The 24,706-nt window shown below is 43.5% G+C and overlaps 1 long non-coding RNA gene across 1 annotated transcript; it reads right to left on the reverse strand.

The window, feature by feature from the left end:
* Window positions 1–10,584: 10,584 nt before the first annotated feature.
* LOC116374767 (uncharacterized) lies at window positions 10,585–13,202 on the reverse strand. Its single transcript, XR_004210708.1, has 2 exons — window positions 12,251–13,202; window positions 10,585–10,800 (listed from the first exon to the last, which is right to left on the reverse strand). It is a non-coding gene; the product is annotated as an uncharacterized LOC116374767 (long non-coding RNA).
* Window positions 13,203–24,706: the final 11,504 nt, after the last annotated feature.

Below are 24,706 nucleotides of genomic sequence, written 5' to 3' on the forward strand. Positions count from 1 at the left end.
GGGAGGAGATTCTGGACGGTAAAGGACCCTGGGAACAGCCAGGGGAATATCGCCGCCCCAAAGCAAGGCTGGAGGCAGCGAAAGCAGAGAGGTGGCATTATGAGGAGCTATCACGGCAGAGCGTCTGGAAGCCCGAGAGGCTGTCCTGAGCCGCCAGAGTCTCCTGTCTGTCCTGAGCCGCCAGAGCCGCCAGTCTGTCCTGGGCCACCAGAGCCGCCAGTCTGTCCTGGGCCGCCAGAGCCGCCAGTCAGCCAGGAGCCGCCAGAGCCATCAACCAGATTCCTTTTTCTATGGCTTCCCTAAGGTGTCAACAGTCTTTAGACAGATCACATTGTGTAAGTGGATAGGTGGGGGCTCTCAGAGTGAGTTTTGCGCAACAGAGTAAAGCGGCCATTGTTTCTCCCTGTCCTATTGAAAAACCTATACTCCCGGTTGATATATTATCGAATATATATTTTAAAAACAACCTGAGGATTGATTATAAAAAACGTTTGACATGTTTCTGTGGACATAATGGATTTTATTTGGAATTTTCGTCTGCGTTGTCATGACCGCTCTTTCCTGTGGATTTCTGAACACTACGGGACAAACCAACTGAGATATTTTGGATATAAAAATCATCTTTATGGAACAAAAGGAACATTTGTTGTGTAACTGAGAGTCTCGTGAGTGAAAACATCCGAAGATCATAAAAGGTAAACGATTAATTTGATTGCTTTTCTGATTTTCGTGACCAAGCTACCTGATATTAAGTTTACTTAATGTTTTGTCATGCGACCGATAAACTTACACAACCGCTTGGATTGCTTTCGCTATAAAGCATAATTTCACAATCTCAGACGACAGGTAGATTAACAAAAGGCTAAGCTGTGTTTTGCAATATTTTGCTTGGTATTTCATGAATATGAATATTCTTTAGTCATATTATTTGACTGTGGGGCTATGCTATTCAGCGGTTGCTGATGACAATTATCCCGCTTAAGGGATGGGTAGCGTCAAGAAGTTAACCTCATTTTCTTCCATGTCACCCTGCTCCTCCGCACACTCCACTGGCATCCAGTCGAAGCTCGCATCCACTACAAGACCATGGTATCGCCTACGGAGCAGCAAAAGGAATTACCCCTACCTACCTTCAGGCTATGCTCAAACCCTACAACCCAACCCGAGCCCTCCATTCTGCCATCTCTGGTCTCTTGGTCTTCCCACCCCTACGGGAAGGTAGGTCCCGTTCAGCCCTTTCCAAGCTCTTCTCTGTCCTGGCATCCCAATGGTGGAAACAGCTTCCCCCTAGGAAGCGAGGACAGCAGAGTCCCTTTCCATCTTCCGAAAACATCTGAAACCCCCACAGCACCCACCTCGTACCGACCCCCCCCCCCCCCCAACAAAATTGTATTTTGTGAACTAACACCCACACTAGACTTCCCCTCCCCCTTACAAGCTCTGAATTTGCTGATAGCTACTTTACTGAGGGGGAAAAAATCACTTACTTATGACTATGATATGTGCTTGTTCCATCTAGCTATCTTCAGATGAATGCACTAACTGTATGTCGCTCTGGATAATTACTCAAATGCAAATGTACATCTGTGTTTTAGTAGTTTTAAACCACTAAAACACATTGAACATATGTAAAAAAAAAAAAAAAAATTGATTCTGAAATCAGTTCATGGACTAAGATATTATGTCTTACCACACACAAAAGCCTGGAGGGTCTGGAGGTCACATATGAAAGCCTGGAGATCACACCCAGATCACATACTGTAGCAGGTTGGCAAAAATGTAGAAAAAAAGGCAAAAGACTGAAAATAATGGGCCGAGGGATTTTCAGAAACCATAATTGAATCTGTCACCGTTGGCTTCAAACGTCCTTCAACATTTCTTTATTTAACCCCAGCTGCCCCTGGCTCATCCTAACACAGCAGGGAGCTCTGTTTCTCCAAAATGGACATCAGCACATTCCTCCTCACTGTCCCGTGGACTAGGAACTACTGTATATGTCTCAGTTTCACCCAAGTGCTTGTGAGGGAGGATGACAGAACTCTAATCTCAATCTCTCACTTTCCCCAGCACAATAATAGATTGTGAGGAGGCCCCCCAGGTCGCTGTCAGATGATCCCCCTCTAAGCGTGCCTGCTGACAAGCTCTTGATAACCAACAACTGCATTGGAGTCGAAGTCCATTTATTTTACAGGTCAAGGCCAATTGCAGTGGGGATATAAAAACAAAAGCAGACATTGTTATCTCCCGACCTCCAAAATGTATCTAATTTGATCTCCTGTTGCAGGAGACCTTTCTGCAATACAAAAAATGTCAAACTTGTAGTGTATTTTGAGGTTTAAAAAGGCTTCTGAAGTTTGTAATTTCCATTATGAAAAGTCCATGAATTATTATCTACATTTCCTGTTGCTGTAGCCAACTGGCTCAAATTAAGATCCCACACCTGTAGACTTACTGAGCACAGAGAACATGAGGTGAGCAGCCACAACCATTTTCAGCTGGAATAAGCTATACATTTTGAGTTGCAATTGGCTGACACAGATGACAAGCTTGCGCAGTTCTCATCACACAAACACTACATTAACAGAGGACAGGTCCAGTAGGTAAATCAATTTTAATTGCTACCTGAGAACCGTGGAAAAATGTAGGATTCACTTGGGTTCCGAGTCGGATCTCAGAATTTCGGCTCTGTTGAAACCGCGAAGATCTCTACACTGAAAGTCCAAGGCAATAAAAATACAAATGGAATTGGAATGGAAAATGGAATTCTCGTTTAAACGACTTAGGATCTCATTTGAACAATTAAATTATTTTGTCTAATTAGGCCAGTTTGTTATGCAGCTTGTCAGACTGTGCAATGGTTGCTGCAGCCATTGGTTCGTTGATTCCATCCATTGATATGGTTACTCATTGACAGTTAGCCTAAAGCAGGGCTGCTTTTGAATGCCAGAGCATGTAAATGGCTGAGTGTGGAGCGAGGAGCACAACGTCATTCGAGCAGATTTAAAAAGTGGTGTCAGCCTTTTCTCCCGCTCCAATTTCGCTCTAGTACTGCTCGGCAAAAAGCTCTAGGCATTCTCTACCTAGAATTGTTTTGTTTCCTTTTACTTTTTATTAGGCCCATATGGTTGTAATTATTTAGCCTAGACCATCCACAGTAGCATATTTATATATACTGTGGCTTTGGAAAGTATTCAGACCCCTTGACTTTTTCAATATCTTGTTACGTTACAGCTTTATTCTAAAAAGGATTCAATTACCCCCCCCCCCCCCAATCTACACGCAATACACCATAATGACAATGACAAAGCAAAAGCAAGATTTTAGACATGTTTGCTAATTTATTCAATGTAAAAAAACTAATTACATTTACATAAGTATTCAGACTATTTACTCAGTACCTTGTTGAAGCACCTTTGGCAGCGATTACAGCAGCAAGTCTTCTTGGTCAGGTCCCTCCAGACATTCGAGCCGTTCGAGCCGCTGACTGCAGGTATGTCCACCAGAGCTGCTGCAGAGAATTTAACTGACTTGCCTAGTTAAAAGAATAGCGCTCTGGCATTCAAAAGCAGTCCTGCGTTAGGCTATCAAACAATTGTCAATTCATAAATCATAGAAATGGAATCGGTGAATTAAAGGCTACAGCAACCATTACATGGTCTAACAAGCAGCATAATATAACAAATGAGAGATTTTTTTTTACTAAGTGGTTCAAACGAGATACTAAGGGGTTCAAACGAGATACTAAGGGGTTCAAACGAGATAGTATCTCGCTTGAGCGATTAAGTAAGTTGTTCAAACAAGAATTAAGTATTTTTTGCCTTGGGCTAAACCTGCAGGAGTGAGTCACTGTTTTGATGCATAGAATGACAGGGTGTTGTCCAGGGTCACGCCAAGGTTCTTTGCTCTCTGGGAGGGGGAAAACCGTGCAGTTGTCTACTGTGATGGAGAGGTCTTGGCGCGAGCAGGCCTTCCCGTGGAGGAAGGTTGAGTTTGAGGTGGTGGTACAAAATCCCAACGGGAGGTTGAAGTCGACCAGTACGAATCATCAGGAAATGAACTTATCAAGGTGTCAAGCTCATTGAGGATCTCTAAGTGCACCTGGTGGGCGACAGTTGACAAATGTTAAGCATGTGTGAACAGGTGACAGTGACAGCATATAATTCAAGTGAGGGAGAAAAGAGAAAATCTCTACTTATGCCACCGCCGTGACGACCAGATGCTCTCAGACAATGAGAAAACAGAGTCAGATGAAGAGAGAGTAGCAGTGCTCTCTGGTGTGATCCATATCTCTGTCAGGGCCAAAAAGTCTAGGAACTGAAGGGCACGATAAGCTTAGATGAACTCTGCATTCTTGACCGCAGATCGGCAGTTCCAAACATTGCCGGAGACCAGGAATACCACATGGGTTATGTGTGCAGGGTTCACTAAATTTGAAGGGTTACAGCCAAGGGGTGGGGAGATTCTGTAAAGTCTACAGGGAGAGGAGCAAACAGGTACAGAAAACACATACTTGACAAAGCTTCAAAAGAGCGAAATTAGATCATCTGAAAGTAACTAGGTAAAATACTCAAGTGAGTGGTGTGGAGTCCTCTCTTTCCTTCCTAGAATAACTCTGCAGAACAACTAGGCAGAACGGTCTTTGTTTCGCAGATGAAACCACCGCTGATGTTGAGTGTCATGCTTACTCCTGCTCCCACCCTCTGGCGCTCGATGTCGCTGATCTACTAACCATCAGTCCTGTCAACCCACATTGTGCACATCTGGCAACCATCATTGCACACACCTGCTCCCCGTCATTACGCACACCTGGACTTCACCACCACCCTGATTACTGGCCTCAGTCTTCAGGCAGTATTGGTTTTGGTTACATTCAGTACGCGTCTCCTGTTTTGTATTTTCATCATGTTTATTATTTAACTCACCTTGTGCACTTGCTTCATGACTTACTGCATATACACTGCTCAAAAAAATAAAGGGAACACTAAAATAACACATCCAGGAAATGAATGAATGAAAAATTCTTGCTGACAACAAAATCACACTAAAATTATCAATGGAAATCAAATGTATCAACCAATGGAGGTCTGGATTTGGAGTCACACTCAAAATTGAAGTGAAAAACCACACTACAGGCTGATCCAACTTTGATGTAATGTCCTTAAAACAAGTCAAAATGAGGCTCAGTAGTGTGTGTGGCCTCCATGTGCCTGTATGACCTCCCTACAACGCCTGGGCATGCTACTGATGAGGTGGCGGATGGTCTCCTGAGGGATCTCCTCCCAGACCTGGACTAAAGCATCCGCCAACTCCTGGACAGTCTGTGGTGCAACGCCACGTTGGTGGATGGAGTGAGACATGATGTCCCACATGTGCTCAATTGGATTCAGGTCTGGGGAACGGGCGGGTCAGTCCATAGCATCAATGCCTTCCTCTTGCAGGAACTGCTGACACACTCCAGCCACATGAGGTCTAGCATTGTCTTGCATTAGGAGGAACCCAGGGCCAACCGCACCAGCATATGGTCTCACAAGGGGTCTGAGGATCTCATCTCGGTACCTAATGGCAGTCAGGCTACCTCTGGCGAGCACATCGAGGGCTGTGCGGCCCCCCAAATAAATGTCACCCCACACCATGACTGACCCACCGCCATACCGGTCATGCTGGAGGATGTTGCAGGCAGCAGAATGTTCTCCACAGCATCTCCAGACTCTGTCACGTCTGTCACATGTGCTCAGTGTGAACCTGCTTTCATCTGTGAAGAGCACAGGGCGCCAGTGGCGAATTTGCCAATCTTGGTGTTCTCTTGCAAATGCCAAACGTCCTGCACGGTGTTGGGCAGTAAGCACAACACCCACCTGTGGACGTAGGGCCCTCATACCACCCTCATGGAGTCTGTTTCTGACAGTTTGAGCAGACACATGCACATTTGTGGCCTGCTGGAGGTCATTTTGCAGGGCTCTGGCAGTGCTCCTCCTGCTCCTCCTTGCACAAAGGCAGAGGTAGCGTTCCTGCTGCTGGGTTGTTGCCCTCCTACGGCCTCCTCCATGTCTCCTGATGTACTGGCCTGTCTCCTGGTAGCGCCTCCATGCTCTGGACACTACGTTGACAGACACAGCAAAGCTTCTTGCCACAGCTCGCATTGATGTTCCATCCCGGATGAGCTGCACTACCTGAGCCACTTGTGTGGGTTGTAGACTCCGTCTCATGCTACCACTAGAGTGAAAGCCCCTCCAGCATTCAAAAGTGACCAAAACATCAGCCAGGAAGCATAGGAACTGAGAGGTGGTCTGTGGTCACCACCTGCAGATCCACTCCTTTATTGGGGGTGTCTTGCTAATTGCCTATAATTTCCACCTGTTGTCTATTCCATTTGCACAATAGCATGTGAAATTTATTGTCAATCAGTGTTGCTTCCCCAGTGGACAGTTCGATTTCACAGAAGTGTGATTGACTTGGAGTTACATTGTGTTGTTCCCTTTATTTTTTGAGCAGTGTACGTTAGACTGAGAAAACAGTGGAGACTGAAGTACTAGCACTAATTGCCTAGCAGAGGGGAAGAGCACACCTCCTGCTACTAATTGCGGATTGCCTAGGAGAGGAGAAACCACTCCCCCTACAATTCAGCCACTGATTATGAAAACAACATCAATCACAATTTACACTGCCCCTTACTCCTGGTTGATGTGTTAACAATCAACTGCAAGTCATGATCACTCAGCAGTTCACACACCAGGTAGACTCCTGGGAAGACAGAGCACTTAATTAAAGTAGATGACCGTAGTTAGCAAAAGGACAGTACTAGACAATGACAGTTTATGTCAGAAATTGGAGATATCAGGAGTCCTCTGGCTATAGATAAATTAAATTGGTCAAAGGCTACCCTTCTCTCACCATGTGTTCTTACAGACACACACATTGTGTTGCCTCCCACCCATCCCTTCATTGTGTCGAATCCTCAGATGGTAATGCGATGGGGGAAGGGTACGCCGGCTAACTGGCTTCTCAAACGGCCTACCATACAGCCTACCAAGAAACCACCCCAGCCTTCCAAAACGTCCATCCAGGTTAACCAAGCGGCACACAGGCCAGAGTATGTGAGCAGAGTTTGTAACGGCTCCGCTAAAAAACGCTCCTCGCTCAAAGGAGAAAAAAAAACGTAGCTCCAAATGATCTCTGTTCATTAAAATCATAATTTAACCAACACCCATCTATTTTTGTGACTACCTGGACCTTCCATTTGGTTTTGAAGTATTGAAACCAAACCACATGATTTGAATGAAAAGTATTTTAATAAACAACAGGAAAATTTGACTTTTAAGAAGCGCTCATTATTTCAAATAGACTACATGTCGTATTAAACATCAAATAAACACTCTAAATACTGTAGGTCAGGAGCCAGACAGGGAGCCTAATTATTAATTTATATTATTTCAATTATTGCAAGACTATACTCACAAAGAAATAAATTGTGAATCGTGACACACTAGGCTGGCAGGGACATTAAATCATTATAGTCTATAAATTGCACATATAGGATATAAATTACTTAGAATTAAATACAAATTGCCTCATTAGGCTCCATCTACAGTGCCTTTGAATTTATTGAAATAAATATGAGTTTGGCCTGAGTCTGTGGCTTCAGACTCTTGCGATGGTGCCTGGAGAGCAGGTCAGCAGTGGAGAATACCCTCTCAGCACTTGCAGAGCCACTGGGGATGCTAAACACTATTCGGTTCACTCTTGCCAGGTTGGGTAGGGATGCATAGTTTTTTTTTCTGTAGGTAGGCTTGAAGTATTTTAGGTAAAATAACCCTATCAAAATGGATCCTTGAAAGAGGTAATATGCCAGGCCTATTGGGCCAAAATCAATGATGGCCTATTGTATAGATAATATAATGAAAATGAACAAAACCTTTAAGAGACCTGCTTTTTGTTTGGAAATACTTTGCTACAATGACACACTTAGCTAGCTACCCACCTCGTTCCTTTCTGTTAGCATGTGCATGTAGTAAGTACACCAACATGCTTTCGGGATATGTGTCTTTTCAGATTCCACAATGATTCTTTAGTTGTGGACATCACATCACCACACTCCCTCTCTTGCTCTTGGTCATCCCCATCTTTGTAAGTCACCTTGGTTTTTCACCTGTGGGTTTTATCAGTTTCCTTCTGAAAATATTTACAGTAGCATACTACATGACAATAGCTAAAACAAGGTCTACAGCAGCACACAAGTATACTACAAACGCATGCTGACCAGGCATGCCCTGAACTCGCAAAGTGAGCACTACTGGAGCAAAATTGAAGACGCTCCAGCCTTTGGGAAACTCGCTCCGTGCTCCAGTCAATTTGGGCACGCTACACTCCTTGCTCCGCTCACATACTATAACCCAGGCCAACTAAGCGGCCATTCAGGCCTCAACCCAGGCCACACAGGCCTCAATCCAGGCCTAAACCCGAACCCAGGCCATCCAGGCATCAACGTAGGCTATCCAGGCCATCCAAGCCGCAACCCGAACCCAGGCCATCCAGGCCTCAACCTCAAACCCAGGCCATCCAGGCCTCAACCAAAGCCATTCAGGGCCCAACCAAGGCCAACAAAGCAGTCAATCCAGCCCCTACCAGAGCAGCTAACCCTACCCACAGGCCCCATATGCTCTCCAGGCTGCCAGTTACCGTCATCAGGCTTCATCCCACCAACAGGCCAAGCCCTACCAGGCCCCCACTCAGTATCTGGCCCAGCCTACAAGTATCCGGCTCAGCTCTACCAATCCCCAGCTCAGCCCTACCAGCCTCCGGCTCAGTCATACTAGCCTCCAGCCCAGTCCCCGGCTCAGCCCTACTAGTTCTTGGCTCAGCCTTACCAGTCCCCAGCCCAACCCTACCATTCTCCGGGACAACCCTACCAAGCCCCTGCTCAGAAATCAGCCCAGCCCTACCAAGTTACCAGCTACCCCTAGCCTGCGAGTTACCCTCAGCCCCAGCCTGCCAGCTAATCTCAGCAGAGGCCACCAGCCATTACCAAGCCTCGAGTCATGTGAGATCCATCCTGCACGTCATGCCTCCCTTACACTCCCCTTCCAGGTTAAAACTCAATATAACAAGTCTCAAATATAAGCATTATTTCTAAAGATTTCAACTGTTTCAAAAACATTGTTCTGCTATAATTTTTTACTGTAGGTGTGTTGGACTCAAAGAGACAATTTTGTTTACACTGCCCCGCTTGGAGGGGTGGGGGGGGGGGGGGTGGGGGGGGTTCAGGAGAATGTCATGCACTACCTCTGGAGGTAGTGGTCGAGACCTGAGAAATTCACAGCTTTACATTACAGTAATAAGGCTATTCTCCGTTTTTTGTATTCGATACCTTGTGAGTTTCTCAATTCGTCAAAGTGAGAAGGGCCGTAGCCTTGACCGGCCAGAGTACACTGCCTGGAGATTCACATGAATACATTCATTAGGTTTGCCTCTGGGTCAGGACAAGTCGAGGCTGAGTTTGTCGAAGACATCAAAACAACTCTCTCTATCGCTCTCTCTAGCATAGAGATGCCAATGTTAGTTAAGGAGCAGTTTTGTACAGACTGGAAACAGTCACTCGTGATAAAAGGCTATGCACTCCAACACGTCCTCCATAGTTCTCCCCCAATAAGAGCATTGTTGACATTGAGCTGTCATATCTATGCAAGGCAGAAACGACCCACATGCCGGTTGGTTGATCCCACAGTACCTCCCTTTAAAAATAACACGGTGAAAGCAGTGATGAGGACTCTGTATTTCTGTCACCACAATGTCGGCCGATCACAAAGAATGAGTGTCTATTTTTAAGAGACAAAGGGAAACCTGGTAGGATAGAGTCCTAAAACATTACATTTTACGCCCCTGGGCTACAATTAAACTCAGATGTAGTCCTACTTAGCAGCCCTTCGAGAGGGGGAGAATAAGATGGCACACAGCCAGACGACTGCAGCATCATGAGAATGAGGAGGTCAAGGATTTCAGAGCAATAAACAGTTGGCCTTGATTGCCAGAGAGAGAGAGAGCAGAGAAAACCTGGGTGAAAATATGGCAATGCAACCAGGTTGAAGTCTGGTTGAAATAACATAATTCCAAGCAGGTACAAATCAAAATCAAATAAAATGTTATTAGTCACATGTGCCAAATACAACAGGTGTAGACCTTACAGTGAAATGCTTACTTACGAGCCCCTAACCAACAGAGCAGTTAAAAAAAAATTAAATAACCCTTCGTGTTTAAATAAGAAATAAAGCCTTGACAAAATGCAGACAGTGAAGACAGCCCTCCAGCTGTGGTGAAGAGGATCTCATTTCCCTGCGACATACAGAAATGGTTAAGCAGCGTGTCTCAAGTACTCTTTTACTGCTTCTTATCTACTGGCAGATGTCATGGAACCAGCCTCATGTTCTGAACATTAGAAGGAAATAGTACACAACGGGGGAAAGGACCGACAGAGATAGATGGGGAGTAGGATTAGGGGGAGAGAGAGAGATGGGGGGGAGAGAGCGAGAAAGTGAGTGTTAAGCGGATCGACACGGGGAACCCAAGAGCAGACTCAGGATGAAACAAGGATGAATGAACCAAAATATTTATTGTTACACAGAGAGACATGGAGTGCAGATCCGGGGAAGCTCGGATGAGTTGCAGAAAAATCAGATGTGGAGACTGAGGTTGGCTGAGTACAACAAGGTAAACAGATCCTGAGGAGAATCCAAGGTGGTGATGGTGAGTAAAAACCAAAGCAAGGTAGTTGGGTGGTGAGATGTGGAACAGGAGACAGAGACGTAACTGCAATGAGAGGATAAACTGTGTCAGGCAGGGAAACAGGCACAACAGAGTAACATGATCTTAAGTAATCATAAATGGCTAGAATAATAACTGACTGAGCAGAGACTACAATCTGGCAGAGTGGAAGTGGCAGGACTGAGTATTTGTAGAGGTCTTGATTATGGAACGAGTTGCAGCTGGAAGGGATTTGCTCTGACTCCAGCACGCCTGTCTCCAACCACACAATCACAACGAGAGGGAGAGAGAGTGTACTGGGGGAGTAACTGCAGGTTAAGAAGACACCTGAAGAATACCTGAGGGCGTAGCAGGTGCAGATGTGACAGTGAGAATATCCTCATAGTAAACATCACACAACCATTGATGTAAGAAATTACTTATGAACTAGCACTTGTTTTCTAAGATAAGACACGCTTTCAACGTCTATTCGACGTTGGTTCAACGTAATTTGGTTAAAATGACGTGGAAAAAAACATTGATTCAATAAATGTGCGCCCAGTGGGGACCTTCCAATGAATAAGCAAAGCTCTAAAATGCAATCACCAGAGCAAATAAATCTGACAACACTTTCAGGCTCATTCATCCATAATTGTGGAAACAACTCATTTGAAATGCAGATTACAGTCCAAAATAAAGCTAACATTTAAATTGAACCTGGGTGTCATTACAAACATCTCAACATGGAGCACTGCTCATGTCATGCTGTTTTTGTTTGATTACTACATTAAGGCCATGATACATACTCAGAGTCAGTATTTATGTCATTAGAAGGAATTTCCCTCAACCATGCCCACAAATTGGAGAAAACAAACATTCTTTCCCATTGACCCCCAATGTAAAAGAGACAACTTCGAAGATTTTTTGTTTTACAGAAATAACAAAATAACAATTGTGTTGTTCAATGTAACCAGGTTCAAATTCCCGACCTACGGTTTGCAATGCTTCCACAGAGGGAAATAGAGGCTGTGAGAGCATCCATGTAGCTTCAGGCTATTCGATGGGAAAGAGAGGGAAATTGTGGGGACCTGGCAGGGAAAACATCTAATCACAGGTAAGACATTTAACTTGTTTCGTATAGTCCGTTTGTAACTCCATTCACTCCTTTCTAGCTTTATAGTCCATTTGTTTTGTATTGTTGGTCTTCGCTAGCTTATTGTCATGGTTGGTATATGTAGCTAGGTAGCACTCACATGACTAACGTTAGCTCTGTCATGAAAAGGGGCATGAGGGAAGCCCTACAATACGAAGTTTTTCTAAGTGAGAATGCTTGGGAGCAGGCAATGTTGAAAAGTAATCTTTAGACCTCTTAGTTTTGTTAAATGTACACTGAACGGAAATATAAACTAAACATGCAACAATTTCAAAGATTTTACTGAGTTACAGTTCAAAATCAGTCCATTTAAATAAATTAGGCCCTAATCTATGGATTTCACATGACTGGGAATAAAGTTACCTTAAAAAAAAGTTGGGGGCGTGGCTCAGAAAACACGTCAGCAGCGTAAAATGTTTCCGTCTCATAGAGATGATCAGGCTGTTGATTGTGGCCTGTGGAATATTGTCCCACTCCTATTCAATGGATTTGCAAAGTTGCTGGATATTGGTGGGAGTTGGAATACGCTGTCGTACATATCAATCCAGAGCATCCCAAACATACTCAATGGTTGACATATCTTGGTAGGTATGCAGGCCATGGAAGAACTGAGACATTTTCAGCTTCCTGGAATTGTGTACATATCCTTACAAGATGGGCATTATTATCATGCTGAAGGTGATGGCAGCGGATGATTGGCACGACTGGGCCTCAGTATCTCATCACAGTTTCTCTGTGCATTCAAATTGCCATCAATAAAATGAAGTTGTGTTCATTGTCCGTAGCTTATGCCTGCCCATACCATAACCCCACCATGGGGCACTCTGTTCACAACTTTAATCTCCACAAACCGCTCGCCCACATGACATCATACAGGCTGTCTGATATCTGCCCGGTACAGTTGAAAAGTCAACCGTAAAGAGCACACTCATCCACCGTGCCAGTAGCCTCGAAGGTGAGCATTTGTCCACGGAAGTCGGTTACAACGCAGACGTGCAGTCAGGTCAAGACCATGGTGAGGATGACGAGCATGCAGATGATCTTCCCTGAGTCGGTTTCTTCTTCGGTTGTCCAAACCCACAGTTTCAGTGGCTATCTATGGCTGGATTTGGAGGCTGTCTTGGTTACACGTGGTCTGCGTTTGTGAGGCCGGTTGGACGTACTGCCAAATTCTCTAAAATGACATTGCAGGCAGCTAATGGTAGTGAAATTAACATTAATTTCTCTGACAACAGCTCTGGTGGACATCCCTGCAGTCAGCATGCCAAAGTCATGCTTCTTCAAAACTTGAGACATCTGTGGCATTGTGTTGTGTGACAAAACTGCACATTTTAGAGTGGCCTTTTATTGTCCCCAGCACATGGTGCACCTGTGTAGTGATCATGCCGTTTAATCATCATCTTGATATGCCACACCTGTCAGGTGGATGGATTATCTTGGGACAGGAGAAATGCTCATTAACCGGGATGTAAACTTAATTATGCACAATGTTTGAGAGAAATAAGCTTTTTGTGTGTATGGAACATTTCTGAGATATTTTATTTCAGCTCATGAAACATGGGACCAACATTTTACATGTTGCTTTCAAATTTTTGTTCAGTGTTGTTTTGTAATTGACTAAAACAAGCAGACAACAACAACATTGTATTTGAAAAAGGTGACGTTTTTTGCTGTGAGCCAATTGGGTAACCATTGGGTTATTTTCCCCACATGCGGTTGGGGCTGCATAGTTCAATTTAATAGCAATTGGGACTATTGTAAATTTTTGGGGGCAATATTGCCGAGCAACGGAGTAGGGTCTACAATATCTGCAGACTGCGTGTACTACATGCCGCGCATCACTTATTACACTGCCTTTGAGGCTGCTAACTAGCTTGGACACCAGCACAGTGTCCTTTTCCCCCCATGCCAAAAAAGCACTGCTTTTCTGCAGTTATTTTAACGTTACGGCGAGGGTAAAAACTACCCGATAGTGCCATGCGAGTTCAGTTGGTCACACTTGCTAGCTACTTCCCTCGTCGTAACGATAACGGCACTGAGGGAACGTAGTGTTCGGCAGGCAGGGGCGAAGGTGTCGAGCTAGCTGTCTGCCTCCTTCTTCAGTGGGTTTTTTCGGAGGTTGGTATCTAATATTGGTGCATTACCACCACCTACTGTGCTGGAGTGTGGGCCAGAGACAGCACTAGGAGCTTCAATGCCAGTGCCAGTGGGTGTGGCATGTAGTAAGTGACGCATAGTGGGCACTGCATGTAGTAACCGCAGAAAGACATTATTGGAGCAGTGTTGCAGGCAATGGTTACTGCAACATTTTGCCATTGAAAATGAGTAACCTTTTATTATCTGGGGAGTTTTGATCAGCAGTGCCACCTAGTTAGCAATGTTTTGAAACCCTCCAATCAGAGCAAAGATATGTCATGTGATCATTCTGCCATTTGAAAATATCTTGGAAAACATGGGGACCATTTTTGAGCTCAAGTGAGAAAATCAACTCTCATTTTGGAGTGAAATGTTGGCCATTCACGTTGTTTCCTCACTACAATATATGACCATGATACGTTAATACATACATACTTTGTTCCGTTTGTCATGTTTAACTGACAAAAATATGCATGGTGGGGTGCACACTAATTGGTTAGCCGGCTAACAGGAGCGCATGCAAAGTCAATGAGACATACTGGCTAAATTAGCTAGCTAGCCACATAGATTGTTAGCTAGCTATATCCATTTACATTTTGTTTTCTGTTTTAGATATTTTTAAGTCTACATTATGTCTACATTGCCATTGACTTAGTCTCGCAATGCCTTATTTCCAAAATCACTTCATTGTCATGGCTCCCTAGGAGGTCTGGAAGATTTTGTGAATTTTGTATGGCAGAAACAGTTTGAATGGATTTGGATTAGAAGTTACATTTTAAGAACTGTCCACCCACACGTCCGTAGAAGGGGTGCTGTGTGTATCACTGTTTTCTGTCCAGGTAGGACACATTTTGTAAAGAGTTGTTGCGTGTTCTAATTTCAAGTGCTAGTTTTTAACTTATCAAATGTGGCCAACAGCTGCGATTTATATTTATTTAAACTGAAAGCGGATTACTCTGGTCAAGTCACAATATAGTACGTTCTAAACTAATCTAGTGACAAACACATTTTGCATTGCACCATTCGTCCACATGGCTGCTGGTTGAGTTGTTCTACCACCAGAAAAATCGAATCGAATCACATGTAGTTTTTGTAAGGACTCAAAAAACAGAGGCAGTGGGAGAACCTATTCAAGTAAGTAAATGCCTTTTGAAAATGTAAAATAACTATGTATTAAAGTACTAGAAGTATGTCTCTTTGTAGGCTAACTCAACTGAGCATTACACACTGTTCAGCTAAGGGAATTACATGTCATCAGCTAGTTAACTTTGTATAAACTAGCTATCGTGATGTAATCATTGTAAATTTAAAAAAGTCTCCAAATGCATTTTTAGATTGCAGCCAAGGAAGAGTGAAATTGCAGCTCCAGCTGTCAGTAAAGGATACTGGATAGTGCAGGTAACTGTAGGAGGACATTATGAAAAGATTCTCCAGTTCCAGTTCCTAGGGAAAACCTTTGAGGCCAGAGAGATAATTGCAAAATAATATTCGTTGCTGTCTAATTTTAATATGATGAAGCCTGTTTTCTTTGTGATGTTTTCAGTCCTCAGATACGAAATGCTGTGAAACCCTGTGTTTGCAGATGAAGAGAGAGGTCCCAATGGCGCATTTCCATACAGGATTTACCCCACTGTTTCACACAGAACGCTCAGACTTTTCTGTTTCCATCTACGCGGGCTGGCACGCGTATCTCCGCTGGACATGCTCTCACTAGGGGCCAAAGCCAGGCCACAATGACTTTTCAGCTGTCATTTACATAACAATGGCTAACTGTGAACTTTAACACCTTCTCTCAATTGCAACTTAGTATACCAGCGGTATTTGATCAATTGAATCAGGTGTGTTATTGCTGGGCTGAAAAAGAAACAATTGTAATAGGTTTATACATTGTTTGTGATGTATGTTTAACTGTTTTTTTGTATACAACATTTGCTAACATAGGTAGGCCTACCTATATGCCATGTGTTTAACATCACACACAATGTATGAACCTATTATAATTGGAGCAGGTCAACTCTGCTGGAGGTCTGCTGAGTGTTCCGGGATCTGTTTCTGCCCAGCAATAATACACCTGATTCAACTTATCAAAGTCTTTAGTAATAATTGGCTACTTTTTACCACCCAATTATCTATGGTTGTTTAGACTGAGATGCATAATCTTTACGTACTAGTTCTTATTTGTACATTTTGTCGTGATGATTATTTGAAGTGAAGTGTTTAAACTGAAAGTGTCAATGTCGATTAATCACATATCTCAATCCTGCAATAAAGAAGGGAAGGGTTTTTGTCTCTAATGTGTCTTTGTTCCTTTGTTGCATTCTCAAATGAACATTTCCTCTTTGTCTGGGGTTAAGTTCTCCAATTTGTTTTATTTGATTGTCACTCTGTCTCAGTATATCAGCAGTCTTATTATATCAGCTATCTGAATCAATTTTGCAGCTTATCATATGGCACGCATTGCCAATGCAGCCATATGCCTACAGTATAATGGCATCACTTGCCTCATGGGGATCTGTCACCTGAAGCAGAGAATAGATAAACCCAGGCATTGTTTACATGTTGAGCTTTATGTCCTCAATTTAAAATGATACCAGTAGACAATGTATATGAGGCAAACCATATACCAGCTGTTGTACATGCCTTTTAAGTGCTGACATATAACATTGTTTAGTGCAAATCTAACCTATGTCATTTAGGTACAGTGTGAAAATAAGATGACAATTAGGCTACATGAGATGAGTATTAGAGGTAACGTACAGTGAGGTTAACTTTATTGTACTTATTTTAGCAATGTCGTTTGCAAAAAGGTTGCTGTTGTTCTCGTAGTTGATAGACCTGGGGTATTCAACTCTTACTCTACAACAGAGGTCACCAACTGGTCAATCTCCAAGAAGGCCAACCCTCGACGGGTCAATCTCCCAGCAGGTAGAGTGTGCAAAGCTGTCAAAGGGAAAATGTGGCTACTTTGAGGAACCTCAAAATTATTTTATTTTTATTTGTTTAAAACTTTTTGGGATATTACATGATTCCATGTAATTTCATAGTGTTATTTCATAGTCTTCACTATTATTCTAACAATGTAGACAATAGTACAAATTAAGAAAAACCCTGGAATGAGTAGGTGTGTCCAATTTTTCAATTATGTTTTATTCATCAGGGGGTGCCGCAGCACCCTTAGCACCCCTACTTCCTGCAGATATGAACCCTGGTTACCGATGAAGCTACCATTGACTTGACTGGCAGCATGATGAACGGATGGAGAGAGCAGGGGAAACCACTCTTATTGCTTGTGTGTTAGCTGAGGAATTCCAGTACCACTGTAACAGTCAACTGGCAATAACAAGCTATAAGCTTGTTATTGAGGATGAGTAAATAAATGGGGAAATTAAGTTTTAAATTGTTCTATACCTCATATTTCATATTTCTATGCTTCATACTTTTGATGACTTCTGTAACCATAATAGCCTTGGTTTCATGCATGTTAACATTAGAAGCCTCCCTAAGTTTGTTTTATTCACTGCTTTAGCACACTCTGCCAACACGGATGTCCTAGCAGTGTCTGAATCCTGGCTTAGGAAGACCACCAAAAACTCTGAAATCTCCATCCTTAACTACTGTATAACATTTCAAGACAAGATGGAATGGCCAAAGGGGGCGGTGTTGCAATCTACTGTAGAAATAGTCTGCAGAGTTCTGTCGTACTATCCAGGTCTGTACCCAAACAATTTGAACATCTACTTTTAAAAATCCAACTCTCTAAAAACAAGTCTCTCACCGTTGCCGCCTGCTATATACCACCCTCTGCCCCCAGCTGTGCTCTGGACACCATATGTGAACTGATTGCCCCCCATATATCTTCAGAGCTCGTGCTGCTAGGTGACCTAAACTGGAACATGCTTAACACCCCAGCTATCCTACAATCTAAGCTTGATGCCCTCAATCTCACAAAAATTATCAATGAACCTACCAGGTACCTCCCCAAAGCCGTAAACACGGCCACCCTCATAGATATCATCCTAACCAACTTGCCCTCTAAATACGCCTCTGCTGTTTTCAACCAAGGTCTCAGCGATCACTGCCTCATTGCCTGCATCCGTAATGGGTCAGCGGTCAAGCGACCTCCACTCATGACTGTCAAACGCTCCCTGAAACACTTCAGCGAGCAGGCCTTTCTAATCAACCTGGCCCGGGTATCCTTGAAGGATATTGATCTCATCTCGTCAGTAGAAGATGCCTGGTTATTGTTTTTAAATGCCTTCCTCACCATCGTAAATAAGCATGCCCCATTCAAGAAATTTAGACCCAGGAACAGATATAGCCCTTGGTTCTCTCCAGACCTGACTGCCCTTAACCAAAACAAAAACATCCTATGGCGTTCTGCATTAGCATCGAACAACCCAGGTGATAAGCAACTTCTCAGGGAAGTTAGAAAAGCCAAGGCTAGCTTTTTCAAGCAGAAATTTGCTTCCTGCAACACAAACTCTAAAAAGTTCTGGGACACTGTAAAGTCCATGGAGAATAAGAACACCTCCTCCCAGCTGCCCACTGCACTGAGGATAGGAGAAACTGTCACCTCCGGTAAATCCATTATAATTGAGAATTTCAATAAGCATAATTAATCATTTTCTACGGCTGGCCATGCTTTCCACCTGGCTACCCCTACCCCGGTCAACTGCACAGCAACTCGCCCAAGCCTTCCCCATTTCTCCTTATCCCAAATCCAGTCAGCTGATGTTCTGAAAGAGCTGCAACATCTGGACCCCAACAAATCAGTTGGGCTAGACAATCTGGATCCTTTCTTTCTAAAATGATCTGCCGAAATTGTTGCAACTCCTATTACTAGCCTGTCCAACCTCTCTTTCGTGTCGTACCCCAAAGCCGCTGCGGTCATCCCCCTCTTCAAAGGGGGGGACACTCTTGACCCAAACTGCTACAGACCTATATCTATCCTACCCTGCCTTTCTAAGGTCTTCGAAAGCCAAGTCAGACAGATTACCGACCATTTCGAATCCTACCGCACCTTCTCCGCTATGCAATCTGGTTTCATAGCTGGTCATGGGTGCACCTCAGCCACGCTCAAGGTCCTAAACGATATATATATATTTTTTGACACCTTTTTTCTCCCCAATTTCGTGGTATCCAGTTGTTTAGTAGCACTATCTTGTCTCATCGCTACAACTCCCGTACGGGCTCGGGAGAGACGAAGGTTGAAAGTCATGTGTCCTCCGATACACAACCCAACCAAGCCGCACTGCTTCTCCATTGAGAGCATCTTGACTGCGTACCGATTAACCAAGTCTGGAACCAACAGAACCCTGAACAGCTTCTTTCCCAAAGCCATAAGACTGCAACATAGTTAGTTAAATAGTTAACTGGACTATCTGCATTGGCCCTTTTTGCACTAACAATTTTTTTATGAAGCATGTAACATTTGATTTGAAGCATAATGAAGAGTCTTGACTGCATAGCTTTAGCTGCAAGTGGTCAGCTTATTACAATTTTACGAAATGTTCCACAAGAGGGAGTAAAAGTTGGAGGTCGTTTAGACATAATAGATTTACCTCGTCTTATGGATACCCAAGAAGCAGTATATGGATCCAGAGTCAATCCAATATTTTAGAATATCTTTAGTTTACTGGTTGCATTGTTGTGTGCAAAACCATGGGGAAGTAGGACCCCTGTGTAGCATGATCCAAATAACATGCATACGTTAGAAAACCACAGATTCTGTCTCCCTCAAAAGTGAAATATGGCCCAGTTAGATAGGCAAAGGGAGAGGAGATTTGAGCATTCTGGCAGTTTTATTTTTGTTACTGCAGGCATGCTGTTGTTGTGGTTTTAGCCAAGCCCAGAGAGAATACATAGATCCCCCTACATACAGTACATCCCCTAGTGAAAGTGACAGCGAGGGCAGGGGAAGAGAATGTGAGTAAATTACTTCCATAATAGACATAAGAAAGCTCCATTAGAGGGTATCTGAGGATGCTGGGGGGACTAATAAATGGTGTTGATCTCCATTGTCTATGACCATAATGAGCCCTGAATATTGGCTCAGTGAGAGCGCCGCCAGCCTTTTCTCTCCATAGACTTTCTAATGCAGACAAAGCTTTCTGACAGGGGACAGACGCCCACACTGTTTTATATCGGGCCAGAACCCTGTCACTTGGGCTTTAGTTGTTCCCCTACCAACACATCCTTCATATAGCGCACAACACATGGACCTCTCCTCTCAGTCTGAAATGGATTTAACTGCAGTATAACAGGTCAATAATAGACAATCATCTATGATGTTAAATGGTGCATTGATGTCCTAATGATTGATTGAACACTAATTCCAATGTTGGAGTGCAACATCTGCAGCCAGTAACACATTTTCCACAAAACACAACAGAAAGCCACAATATGGAATGGTGCTGGAGGTGATGGCTGACATTTGACATGCGCCTAGCCAACTCTGCTATTTTCGTAGTTTTTTTGCGTTTGTCTTTTTTAACTTCTTTTGTACATAATGTTTGTCAGGGAAATGTTATAGGAAGAAAGAGATTGTAGATTCTTCCCACAACAGCTTTATTATTAGATTTGCAAAAATGAAGCCATCCTGCCATCCAGGACCTCTATACCAGATAGTGTCAGAGGTACCACTTACCACATGGTAAGCGGTACCGGAGCGCCAAGTCTAGGTCCAAAAGACTTCTTAACAGCTTCTATCCCCAAGCCATAAGACTCCTGAATAGCTAATCAAATGGCTACCCAGACTATTTGCATTGCTCCCCCACCCTCTTTTACGCTGCTGCTACTCTCTGTTTATTATTTATGCATACATGTACATATTACCTCAATTACCTTGACTAACCGGTGCACCCGCACATTGACTGTCACCTGTGCTCCCTCTCCAGCCTCTAGGTCACCAGGCTGCTCGTTATGGCCCACACCTGTCACCATCGTTACGCGCATCTGTGCATAATGACACTCACCTGGACTCCATCACCTCCTTGATTACCTGCCCTTTATATGGCACTCCCTTTGGTTTCTTCCCCAGTCGTCATTGTTTCTGTTTCATGTCAGTGCGCTGTTTGTGTTTCTTGTTTTGTTCATTTATTTATTAATTGTATTCACTCCCTGAACTTGCTTTCCGACTCTCAGCGTACATCGTTACAGAATGACGACTCAACAAAGGGAAGCATCAGGGAGTGTTTTTTTTGTTTGTTTTGGTGTTGGACGTGATGTCGGGTCTGGCTTTTGGACCCAGAGATACCTGGGAGTTTCCCTGCCTCAGCTGGCTCCACCGGTTTCCATGCCTCAGTGGGTTCGATAGGCTCCCATGCCTCAGCTGGGTGAACAGGTTCCTGTGCCTCCACCGAGGCAACTGGGAGGTCTCAGCCAACAAATCAGGCTCTCACACCTCAGCCGGTTCGTCAGGTTTCTGCGCCTCAGCGGAGGCGACCAGTCCACTCCGGATCCCCGGGATCGTCCCTGTGGTTGCGTCCTACGCCTGGAGCCGAACGTGCCAGGAAGGGGCTACTGTCACGTATGCTCTCTATCTGGCGCTCTAGGCAGCCATGCTCCTGCGCCTCGGCTGGATCGACAGGTTCCCGCGCCTTAGCAGAGGTGACTGGTCTGCACCTGATCCCCGGGATCGTCATCTTGGTCAGCGTCCTGCGGCTGGAGCCACGCGTCGGGGACGGGGTACTGTCACTTGTGCTCCCTCTCCGGCCTCTAGGTCACCAGGCTGCTCGTTATGGGGCGGCAGGGTAGCCTAGTGGTTAGAGCATGGTTAGAGCGGTGGACTAGTAACCGGAAGGTTGCAAGTTCAAACCCCCGAGCTGACAAGGTACAAATCTGTCGTTTTGCCCCTGAACAGGCAGTTAACCCACTGTTCCTAGGCTGTCATTGAAAATAAGAATTTGTTCTTAACTGACTTGCCTAGTTAAATAAAGGTAAAATAAAAAAAATAAAAAAAAATGGAGCACACCTATCACCATCGTTACGTGCATCTGCGCATAAGGACACTCACCTGGATTCCATCACCTCCTTGATTACCTGCCCTCTATATGTCACTCTGGTTTCTTCCCCAGTCGTCATTGCTTCTGTTCCATGTCGGTGCGCTGTTTGTTTCTTATTTTGTTAATTTATTAATTAAATGTATTCACTCCCTGAACTTGCTTCCCGACTCTCAGCGTACATCGTTACATTGACTCTGTACCGGTACCCCCTGTATATAGCCTCACTATTGATATTTTACTACTGCTCTTTAATTATGTGTTACTTTTATTTTAATTGTATTTACTTATCTATTCTTAAAACTGCACTGTTGGTTAAGGGCTTCTATGTAAGCATTTCACTGTTGTATTCGGCCCATGTGACAAATACAATTTGATTTGAAATTCCACAAATTACCTTTTCACAAGGTATACCTGTTAATTGAAATGCATTCCAGATGACTACCTCATGAAGCTGGTTGAGAGAATGCCAAGATTGTGCAAAGCTGTCATCAAGGCAAAGGATGGCTACTTCGAAGAATCTCAAATATAAAATATATTTTGATTTGTTTAACACTTTTTTGGTTACTACATAATTCCATATGTGTTATTTCATAGTTTGATGACTTCACTATTATTCTACAATGTAGAAAATAGTACAAATTAAGAAAAATCCTGGAATGTGTAGGTAGGTGTGTCTTAAGTTTTGGCTGGTACTGCATATATTTTTTTTAAAGAATGAAGTTGCCATTTTGTTTTACTGTCATCCAGAGGACAAGCAGCATTCTAAGTCTTGAGAGTCTGTGAGAAGTATAGCTCGCAAGTCAATAAGAGCTAATGTGGTTTGTGCGTTGAGAATATCCACTGGAGTGCTATCAAACTCTCATTCACAATCACATGGCATAGGCTTTGGCAGCAAGGTATCCCCAGGAATCAAACCCCTGACAGAGTTGATATCACAGGAGGCTGCTGAAGGGAGGACGGCTCATAATAATGTCTGGAATGGTATTAAACAAATGGAAAACATGTATTAGATGTGTTCGATTCCATTCCAGCCATTACTTTGAGCCCGTCTTCCTCAATTAAGGTGCCACCGGCCACCTGTGGTTGATATATGCGTTTAAACATAGGTCCCCATTATGCAAAGGCTTTTGCACACCAATCTTTTCCTGGCGTGAAATTAGACACACTGTGCTGATAGCACACAGATCTGCAAGGGGGCAATCAGTTGTTTCAAACTGCACTCCAGTGACTTAATGTTTCACTGTGTGTGTCTTGTTCACTTTTTCACTCATTTATTTATAAGCAACAATTCACAAATCACAACCCAAAAAGCATTTACCAACTGTGACATCTTTTCGGAATCTTTAAAAAGTAGTTCACTACGTAGGGAATAGGGTGCCATTTTAGATGTACCCATTGCCCTAGGGTTATTTTCTCCTTTGTAGAGCCCTTGCCTGCTTAATTTGTGTGCTCATTAGCGACAAGAGCACAGTAAATAATTTTCTATACATCTTTCAGAGTCCAGTCACCTTTTCTTTGGGTGACTAGAAAGGACGTGGCCATCCGAGAGTAGTGGACATGATGAACATTGGACATCTGCTGTTAGGACCCTTGGAGCCTCATCTTCAACCTCAACTCGCAGTTATAAAGATTCAAATAACCTCAAATGTTTAATGATTTTGTGATTATTTTAAGCATGGTCATCGTCAAATTCAAGTTATCAGTATTGACTACCAGTTGGTGAGGATGTGTTGTAGAATGACGAGGATTTTAGCCAATTTTATAACCAAAATGGTCCTATCATGTGATTATACCTTTTACTGTCATTGCACCATCACCTAAATAGGTATGTATTGTAATATATCATTTGGACTATTCACAACAGCAAACATATCTTTAAGAATGACGGGCAGAGGTACTCCATTGCTAAGTGCATAACACCATCTAGTGGTTACAAAGAGTTCAAGCCTTGGACCAGCATCAATAAAAATGGTGCATTAGACTATCACACTGCTTCTGAGCAATGATATTGTGCATTTCATTGTAATGGATATTGTTTGATATTGACCATGAGGTCCAGGGAATTATCAGAGGTATATGATCTTTAGATGCTACCAATCAGGAGCATCTTCTTCCTCTTGGAAAAAGAACTAGGATCAGCTTCCCCTCCCCCAATCCTAACCTTAACCATACGTAGAGGAAAATCTAAACTGACCCAAGGTCAGCATCTTAGGGGCAATTTCACCTTACTTCAAAAGTTACTAGAGCAGGGGTTGGCAACTTTGTTCCTGGAGTGCAGCAGACAGGCTACTGCAGGATTTTGTTCCAACTAGGCCCTGCACCTGACCAACTGAGCTAAATCTTCTTCTTCTTCTTCGGCATATGGCGATCGCACAATGTAATGTGCATCCCGCCACCTACTGTGCAGGATGTAAACAGAATTCACAAAAATGGAACAAAATACCCAACCAAAAAACTAGCAAACTACCAAAAAGTAAATCAATGAACTAAAAGAAATCAAACCAGTTTTCTGTAAAAAAAAAATGTAATTGATCTGATCCATACACAGGCTCAATTGGAAGCTGCCGCAGTCTCAATAATGTCCAGTTTCTTAGACTTCTTTAAGACTTGTACAGTTTATCACGTACAAGACGTACAGTTTATCACGGTGGCATCGAATGCCAAAAAATCCACCTTTTTA

This window comes from Oncorhynchus kisutch, linkage group LG8 (genome assembly GCF_002021735.2).
Source record: "Oncorhynchus kisutch isolate 150728-3 linkage group LG8, Okis_V2, whole genome shotgun sequence".
NCBI lineage: Eukaryota > Metazoa > Chordata > Actinopteri > Salmoniformes > Salmonidae > Oncorhynchus > Oncorhynchus kisutch.